This window comes from Triticum urartu, chromosome 7 (genome assembly GCF_003073215.2).
Source record: "Triticum urartu cultivar G1812 chromosome 7, Tu2.1, whole genome shotgun sequence".
NCBI classification, from domain to species: domain Eukaryota; kingdom Viridiplantae; phylum Streptophyta; class Magnoliopsida; order Poales; family Poaceae; genus Triticum; species Triticum urartu.
Window position 1 is genome coordinate 700,711,030 of NC_053028.1, and position 9,900 is coordinate 700,720,929.

The 9,900-nt window shown below is 45.4% G+C and overlaps 1 pseudogene; it reads left to right on the forward strand.

The window, feature by feature from the left end:
• The first annotated feature begins 959 nt into the window (after nt 1-959).
• LOC125522096 lies at nt 960-2,883 on the forward strand (annotated as a pseudogene).
• The last annotated feature ends 7,017 nt before the right edge of the window (nt 2,884-9,900 follow it).

Sequence of the window (9,900 nt, forward strand, 5' to 3'; positions counted from 1 at the left end):
GGCCAACGGCTTTTCTCTCTACAAAAAAGAAAGGACCATAAAGATTCAACTGCAGGCGTAAAAAGAAGAGTGGTCTACTCAGTAGTTCTCATGAATTTGTCTTCTTGTGCACTTGTTCCTTCTCTCTTGGCGGTTCGGTGGCATAGCATCAGTTTTTTTGCATCCTATCTCGCGAGGGATGTTTTCTCGGCCACAATAAGCATCCGAGTCTATATGAACTATATAAGCCATGATAGATTTAATCTTTTTTTTTGAATTTCCTAACATGATTTTCTGTTTGAAAAAATTAAATATTTTTTGAATCATGAATATTTTTTGGGAATCATAGAAATTTATTGAAAAAAGAGGACAAAATTGAAAACACGATCATTTTTTGGACTACAGGAACATAATTGAAAACCCAAACATTTTTAGAAACAATGAACACTTTTTCAAAACACGAGCATTTTTTAATTTCCCAAACGTATTCTATTTGCGATAAAATTTTGAAAATATGAAATGTTTTTGTATTTGTGAACAATTTTTAAAATTGATTGTTTTTGAATTTTTGAACATGTGTTAACCATGTGTTTTTAATGCAGATTTTTTTATAAGTGCTAACATTTTATCAAATTTCTATTTAAATAATAAAAATCTGAAAAGCAAAAAGAAACTTAAAAAAGGAAAAAAATAAAAAGAAACATAAACATAATAGTATAAAATAAGAAACAAAAAATGGAAATTAATAATAATAAATCGGTTCAAGAACCTAGAAGGTCCCTAAAAAAACAGTGGGAAATCTCAAAATGTTCCCAAAACTGGAACGTGACAGCTTTAGATGGGCCGGCCCATAAAGAAAGAACTACGGGCCCTTGAAAAAAGTAAAAATTTGGGCGCGCACATGTGAACAAAGTTGGCGCCAATATCTTCTGTCGGTTCCCGCCATTTTTTCTGCCAACCGAGGAAAGACAAAACTAATCCCCAATCCCTCGTTCTTCATTCCCCAATCCAACCCCATTACCCCCACCACCAAGCCAAGCGCGGCATCCATGGATGCGCTGCCGCCACCGCCGTGGCCGGCGCACGCCCCCAAGAAGCGCATGTTCGAGCGGGCGGGCGACCAAGAATCACCACCGGGGAGCGGCAGCGTCGGCCTCGATCTCATCGGCGCCCTCCCCGACGCCGTCCTCTGCACCATCATCTCGCTGCTCCCCACCAAGGACGGCGCCCGCACGCAGGCCGTCGCCCGCCGGTGGCGACCCCTGTGGCGCTCGGCGCCCCTCAACCTCGTCGCCGACCGTGACCTCTCCGGCAATAAGCGTAAGCGCGTCGCCTACGTCTCCAAGATCCTCGCCAAGCACCCTGGCCCAGCCCTCCGCCTCGACCTCCCCTCCATCCACTAAAGCCTCTACGGCAAGGTCAACCGCTGGCTTCGTTCCCAGGCCCTTACCGACCTCCAGGAGCTCCACCTCGACTACGACGGCGAAGAGTACATGATATTCCCGCTGCCGTTGTCCGCGCTCCGCTTCGCGCCGACGCTCGGCGTCGCCAGCTTCAGCTGCTGCAGTTTCCCCGACTTATCCACGCAGTTTTTGAATTTTCCGCACCTCAAGCAGCTCAGCATGTACATGGTCACCATCTCGGACTTGTCTGCGCCGTCTCTGCATTTTCCGCTGCTCAAGCAGCTCACCATGCGTGGAGTCACCATCTCGGGGGAGGCTCTCCACAGCATGCTCTCTCGCTGCCTTTCATTGGAAAGCCTTTTACTGGATTTTAACATTGGCATTGCTCGCATATGCATCAGCTCTCCCACTCTCAGGAGCATCAGCTTCCCAGGGACTTTCTTTTTCAAAGAGCTGGTCATCGAGGACACCCCTTGCCTTGAGAGGCTGCTGCCACCCACGCCAGACCATTGTATGGGGACTGTCCGGGTAATCCGAGCACCTAAGCTGCAGGGATTTGGTTTGGTGTCAAAGGGCATATCCAAACTCCACATTGGAACCACGGTTTTTCAGGTAACAACACCCTTCTACAATCAAGCAATCAGAACTCACATGTTTGCAAGTTGTTTCTTCTTATTTTGGTTTGTCATTTTCTTCAGGAAATGATCGCCATCAGCGTGACAACCACAATGCGCACCGTGAAGGTTTTGGTTATCGAATCTGTTGGCCCTAATCTTGATGCGGTAATTGGCTTCCTCAAGTGCTTCCCTTGCTTGGAGAGGCTGTATGTCATTGTGAGTAATTCATATTTGCTTGCTTTAATTGTCAACATCAGCATGATTCACTTGTGCTCTAATCCATTAACCAACTGCCTTTATGATATTTATTCTTTCCATCTCCAGTCGCGCCAATGCAATGAGATGAAAAATGTGCTAAAATATGACCCACTGGATCCAGAATGCCTCGAACTCCATCTCAAAAGAGTGGCGCTGGAGAACTACTTTGGCAACATGGCAGATGTTGACTTCGCCAAATTTTTCGTTTTGAATGCGAAAGTGCTAGAACAAATGAACTTCGCAGTACCTACTTACCACCGCAACGACAAATGGAGGTCTGACCAACACAAGCTGTTACAAGTGGACAACAGAGCTTCTTCGGATGCTCGATTTGAATTCACAAGTGGTTATGGGTATAATGGCATCGATGACAAGCATACCCATGATTTATCAATGGCCGATCCCTTTGAGAGAACCTTGCTTTGATGCTGCTTGCAAATTCGGCGCCTTTCAGAAATGGCCCTTTTTGTAGTTCAAAGTAACCCTTCACCTCTAATTCTCTGTTCCATTGTGCCTGAATGTTATTTAGTATCTTTTCTGTTGTAAGATGTAAGCTGTTTGCACCATCAGCTTTTGTACTGGCCTTAGAAGGCAGGAGCTATAATATTTGAATATTTCAGAAGTTATATTTTCTGTTTCGTTGTGCTTGAATGTTAGTATTTGACATATTTTCTGTATAGGTGCAGTGGTTTTTTCTTTCCTGTTTGATGTCACGTTGTAATATATTTACACTAGTTTAACTAGTGGTTGCTACTTTGCTTCTATACTGGCTTAAATGAAGGCAGCCCTATAATATCTAGTTTTCTGCCATGAATTGAACTTTGAAGTGCACAATGTCGCCAAACAGCAACCTCTCTACCTAATGATTGTCATCTATGGCTTATTTTTCATGTTGAAAAAGATTGTTATGTCAACAAATATGTTGATATTACAGAAAAAAGGTTGATGGAGATTGGTTGGTTTACTCAATGGAGTGAGTTCTTCCGTGGTGGTTTGGCGATGGAGCATCAGTTCAACCAAACCCCAGTTTGAAGCCATCGGTAAAGCATGTCCGAGATCTCAAATTTGCCGAGGAAAGCAGAGGACACAGAACTGGTTCCCATTCTTCATTTCCAACAAGCTGACAATCTTTTAAACTGTAAATCCGCTACTAAATCATTTTTATTTCGAGAAGCATAAGACATAAAGTTACTGCAGACAAAATTTACAGCGGGCATCAGTGCCGAACCATAAATTGAGAATAGGGAAAGCAGCAGCTCAAGCCTCTGGGTGCCAAGCAATTATTAACAAACTGCTTCATGTGACTTTTCTGGTAACTTGAGCATTCTAAATGGGGATGCATTATAAATGGAGTTGGTTATGAAAAATGGGAATGCTCCCAGTTTGAAAAAAGGGTTTGAAACAACCAGCAGGAGATTATGCGAGCAATTATTCAACGGATCTATGACCGCCTTTGTGTGTTTCCAGTTCTTCTAGCAGAGAGTACGAGAGTTTGTTGAGATGTATAAAAGCTGCAGAATAAAATCCAAGCATCACTTAGGAATATTAAACCATCTCCCGTTTCTAGCTGCACAAACTGAATATTGCAGTTAACTATTTTGGCACCACAACAGTGAATATTGTTGTTAACTATTTTGGCATCACAACAGCAGCAATCCACTCAAACCTGATTTTGATACATCACTGTGCACATCACAAAACAGAGCACCAATTCACTAAAAACAGAGTACCAACAGGACAAGATACAGAGTGCATAAAAATCACTGTACACCAAACATAGTTAGAGCATACATGCAGATAAAGCTTTCAGCTGACACAATGCTCACAAATGTAGCTTCTTGGATTGCTAGACCCAGCTTGGTAAAATAGGAAGAAGTGATACACAATAGCGTAGTAGATGCAGACTCGTTCTTATCAGCCGCATCAGTCGTTCTGAATGTAGCTTCTTGGATTGACGGCTGGGAAGTAGGCTGGCCGCAATCCTAGATGCAGACTCCAGCTCGTGAACCCCTTCCTCAGCCTTCTCACCCTGGCAGTCAATCCAGATGCAGAGATCACTGAGGGCAGAGAGGTGGCCGATGCCAAGGTCAGGAGCGCTGCTGCACGCAGAGCTCGCTTCAAGCGCCACTAGTTGAAATCCGAGTGCTTTGAGTTTTGGCATGGCTCCTGCTTCAAACGTCAGAAGACCCACCTCACACTCACAGTAGAGGAGGAAGCGCTTCAGGCATCGGAATATGTTGTTCCTCTAGGCCTTGCATGTTCCCGACGCCATGCGGTAATTTTGCGCCACCAACAAGTAGCAGTTTCAGTTGCAGCAGATTAACAATACTTGCTGGCAATTCCCTTGTACAAGTACCATATAAATCCAGCATCTCCAAACACTGTAGATCTCCGATCTGTTCAGGGAATTCTGTAATGCAGCTTCCTTCAATCCGCAGGTACCTCAACAGACACAACCTCGTTATATTTTTAAGATAACCAATTTCCAACTTCTCACTCCTGTGTAGAGCAAGCATTCTCAGGGCTGGAAATTCCCAAAGAGGAGGTACTTGATCAGTATATCCAAATACGCCAAGGGTTCGAACATGAGCAGTGACCATGGATGGCACGGTCTTCGCATTTTCTAGGCCACGGTAGTCAATCGAGAGTCGCCGAACTTTATGCTGTGAGACCAAGGTATGTGTTTGATGACCACTTGAAGTGATAAAATTTTCTTCCGCTGCCTTGGATATAATGAGATCACGGATCATATCATGCACACGGCACACGGCATGCCATTGCTTGACCATCATAGTTGTTATATGTTGGTTGGCCATGTTTCTGTTTATCAGTTCATTGAAATAATCTTTTCCTGCATCGGATAATTTTTTCCCACCATCAACCTACCAAATCTTTCTGCTATCCACCACCTCACCAAATCCATTTGGACCTCATAATCTTCCGGATACATACTTGATGAGGCACGAACAGCGAGGCGCTAATTCGTATGTGTAGATGGTCCGATCTTTGACGGCGATGCTTGATTAATAGTTCATCCCCTGTTCCTCTTCACAATCTCCAAGAATAATTTTCACCCGCGTACAAAAATACACGAATAAAAATAATGATCCCCTTGGATCAGCACGTAGGCGTCGATGTGATGATCAATCCTCCGTCGCTAGCAAATTTTCACGAAGGAAAAATTCATAGATGATACACAAGATATGATCGCCCAAAACCTGAACGTTTTAGTGTGTTGTTCATAACTTATGAATAAACTCAAAACTCATCTGATTACAAGGTCGTAGCCTAGCTTTTTATATGCCAAAAAAAAACAGTACGTCAACTCTAAACCTAGATGCTTAGACTCCAACTCCCTCACGTCATGTGCTAACTAGAAAAAACAAATCCTAACAAGATAGAAAAAGGACTCACGTACGTGCTAGCTCGTTGACTCAAACAAAAGGATAAGAATCTAACAAATCTGCACCAGGATTCTACCTATCGCCACTTGATACGGAGGGGTACAAAAATTAGGCTCCACGGAAGCCAGCGCTGGCTCCGCCTTAATCTCCTGTATTTTCTTGTAAGACGCATGGTGTCATTCTGATTCCTTTTTATTCTGAAACCAATTTGATCTCTTGCCATTTTATGTGTACGTAACTTTTTTGTACACCTTTAGACTACATGCGTATAGGCCTCTGAACTAACATGCCAATGACATCTCCTGGTTTCAATGCATGCGTCATATAATTGGTCTCTGGTCAGCTAAGTGCCAAATTGATTTCCGGTCCACAAAGTTAACGTACAGGACCATCCTTTCCTCGATGAAATTTGACCGCTTGCATGGCATTAGGAAGTTTCATGCCCGCATCAATACTTAAATACAGTAGGCAGGTCTTCAGTTGGAGTGTAAGATCATTATAGCAAAGAGATAAGATCCTTTCCATTTCCTCCACATGACGGTTTTTCTCAAGTCCTAACCAATGGAATTTCGAACCGAGATCCAGCCTTCTGTGCTATCTGATTTTGTGGTCAACAAACTAGCAATTGTGATGACTGCTAATGGTAAACGATTTGATCATGCCTTGTCTTGTATTTCAAGTTATATATATATTATAGTATCAGCCTACCGATCCAACCCTAGCCGCTGCCCGCCGTTTCCGCCATGCGCGCCGCCCCCTGGGCGGTCGGCCTCAATGATCCCCGCCGGGGGCTCCGCCGTCCGTACCTAGGATTCGTCCACTGGTCGTATTGATCGGCTGTCCTAGAGAGTTTTTTTTCCCGAGCCCTTACTCTGTGTTTTTCTCTCTCCCGTCGGTCATCTTGATCGGCGTTCTATTTTTTGGTTTTCCAATCTAAAATCGGTTGCGTCACCCGCCGCCGCCGTCGACCCCAGTGCCTCTACTCCGACATCGGCATCAAGTACACCAGCCACTTCGTCATCAATCACTCGACAAGGCTGGACACGCCTCCCAAGGGACGCCTTCGTGCGTCGCTGCCGGCCACTCGTCCTCGCGGTCTTCATTGCTAGCCCGTCTTTGTCGTCATCGCCCGGGACATCACTGACAATGTTGCCAATGACTTCGATCTGCGGGTCATCCTCGCCATGGCGCGTACAGCGCCGTCGTTGGTCTGATCAACCGATCACGCGCCTGTCTTCGCCAAGCACCTCCCCAAGCACACTATCGAGCCACAGGTTGCTGTCACGTCATCCCTTTGGACCATTGCGTCGCTGCCCCGAGGTCTTCCCGCCGGCTGGCTGCCCCGCTCCATGCGCCGCTCCCGCCGACGCCCCTTCGGGTTGTCGTGGCGCGACATGCGGTCCATGCCGCTGCCCCGAGATCCTCCCGTCGGCTACCTTCGTAACCGCCGCCGCCTTTGTGTCGCCCCTTAGGATTGTCGTGCCGGGGCACATGGTCCATGCCGCCTCTCGTCGGGTCGTCGCCCCCGGTCAGTGGTTCTACCTGTGGCTGCCCCGACCGCGAGCCACCGTTACACCGTCGCTTTGGGCTGTAGTGCCGCGGAGCGCGATCACTGCCGCCGCCTGAGGTCATCCCCGCGGCATCACCGACCCGCGCGCTGCCGTTATGCCGCCTCTTCAGACCGTAATGCCGCAGCCCGTGGTCCACCGGCACCTTGCGGTATTCCTATCGTCGCTTCGACCTGCCCGCCACCGCTGCGTCGCCCCTTCGGGCCGTAACGACGGCCCGCGTTCACCTTGACTTCCCGTGGTATGCGCCCCGTCGCCTCCCTCGGCGTGGGAACACCAACATTCGCTCCGGTCTTCGTTATGTTGTCGGGTTCCTCACCTACTTCGAGCACCGCCGTCGCGCTCCTAACCTAGCCGCCTCCGCCGCACCATCAGGCCGCCGAGACTGCTCTTCTTCGGCCGCCGCCGCTACCCCCATACCCGCCGCCCGTCCACCCTCTTCGTCTTCGTCCAGCACCAGCTCGTCGCCAGTGTCGCCGTCATCTTTCCCAACCACTTCGTCTACTTCGACCACCGTTGGTGACATCGGCTCCACGTCGATTGGCGACACAACCGTCGTCGAGTCTTCTTCTCTGCTCGCCCCTTCGATTCCACGGCATGGCGTACAAATTGTGCAGGTCCCTCGTCCATGCATGCCCGTTGATGGCAACACCAGTGCATGCCTTCATCCACGACGTGTCCCCGGGTCTGGCAAGCCTGGTGCAATGCTTCGTCAACTTCGTCTTCGTGCGTCTATGCATGTCTGGTGCTGGCAACAACGATACGTGCCTACGTCCACGATGTGTCCCCGGGCACGGCGCCTCGTCACTTCCTGGCTAACGTTCGCCAGCTAAGAGGGTCCTGATTATTTTGTGCATATGTAATTTTTTGTTCGAAAAGGGAAATCCACTAGACATGTGAAGGTGTCGAAGAGTACACGCAACATATATGTTGAGAAAGAGTGTTTGTTTCTCTTATTACCCATCTTGGTAGCCACCAGCCCAGCAGAGAGAAAATCACCCAATTCACTCCCCCTTCCAATCTCGCCCATTTCTTCCCATTTTATGTATTCTTGCAAAATTCTTTTTCAATTTTTTCTTGGGCTGACCGTCGATGAGCATGGGAGCTTGGACGAGGCTACCGTGGAGATGATGCCACCTCGGCAGACAAAGCCTGCGCGGAATGAGAACATCGAGGCGAGCAGATACTCTAGAGGAGCTGGACCATAGGGAGGTCTCAATTTTAAGTAGTAATCTTTGTTGCCAGCATATGTAAGGTTTTGACATATTGATTTTAAAAAATAAGCGTCCACATACTAAGTAATTTCTCTGAGAATTTCACACTTTGGTTTAGCAATACGGTAAGTTATCTTTATCTTACTAGCTCTAGTTTGTTGCAAAGGAACTATTGGATAAGAAGCCGTGTGATCATAATGCACTTTTTTTTTCATGTTACCTACTTATATGGGAGAATGATTGGTTAAAGAGGACAACAAGTGCCATTTTAACTTGAAGTGGTAGTTTGTTTGTCGTTGTGGGAAAACCTTTTTAATATAGAACTACGAGATTTACATATATTTGACTTACGCATGGAATGACCATACACTATGAAGGGACTTTTTAATTGCAAAAACTAACGCCCACACGTGTGGCATCTTGCACATCGTCCACACGCCTCCATTAGCAGTCATTTGGCCACGTCAAAACAGATGACATCAGCAGTAATCTTTTTGGTTTTTGGCTTAAAAATATTTTATCTCCTAATTAAAAATCTAATTAAAAATCCGTTTTTACCATTAAATCCGTCTCGACGAGATCTTCAAAACTAGACCCTATGTTGATATGTTTGGACGAATTTTTTTGCCCAAAAGTTGCCATGATGTTTACACTGTAGTTGCCATAGTGCTTAATCTAAAGTTGCCATGTGGCAATTTTAGTTTGTAGAGCATGACAATTTTAGTATTTTGATAATGGCAATTCCAGTACTTTGACCATGAAAATTATTTTTTGTATGAACCAGGGCAATTTTAAGTGCATGTATCATGGCAATTTTAGTTTATGGTTCATGTCAAGTCTAGTTTCTTAAATCCCCATTTTATAATATGTCAAAATTTACTTTTAAATGTAGAAGAAAATAGCTGAAACATACCATGGCAACTTCAGTGTAAACACCATGGCAATTCATGTGCAATAGACATGACAACTTTTAACAAAAAAATCATCTAAATATATTGATATGAGATCTAGTTTCGAAGATCTCGTCGCGAGGGATTTAATGGTGAAAACGGATCTTCAATCGGATTTTTCATTTAAGAGATAAAACATTTTAAAACTGAAAATTCAAAAAGATTCGCACATGCATGCATGCAGTGACGTGTCGCAATCTGTGTGTTATAGAGCGTATGGGCAGGTTTCGCTCCCACCACACGTGTAGGCGTTAGCGTTGTCCTTTAATTGACTTATTTGTGTATGACCGGACTTCTAGTTGATTTATTGACTTATAAATAACTCCTACAACTATATGGGAATATTTTAGCTGCATCGTAGGAAAAATAATCTGAAATAGAGTTTTGGTTAACTTGGCTATGATGTCCTGAACTTGCTTCCTTTAGTTTGAACTTGACTATCATGATGTTTACTGTCCTTTATTCATTTTTTGCTTTGACAGTTGTATGTAAAATCAATGCTTATGT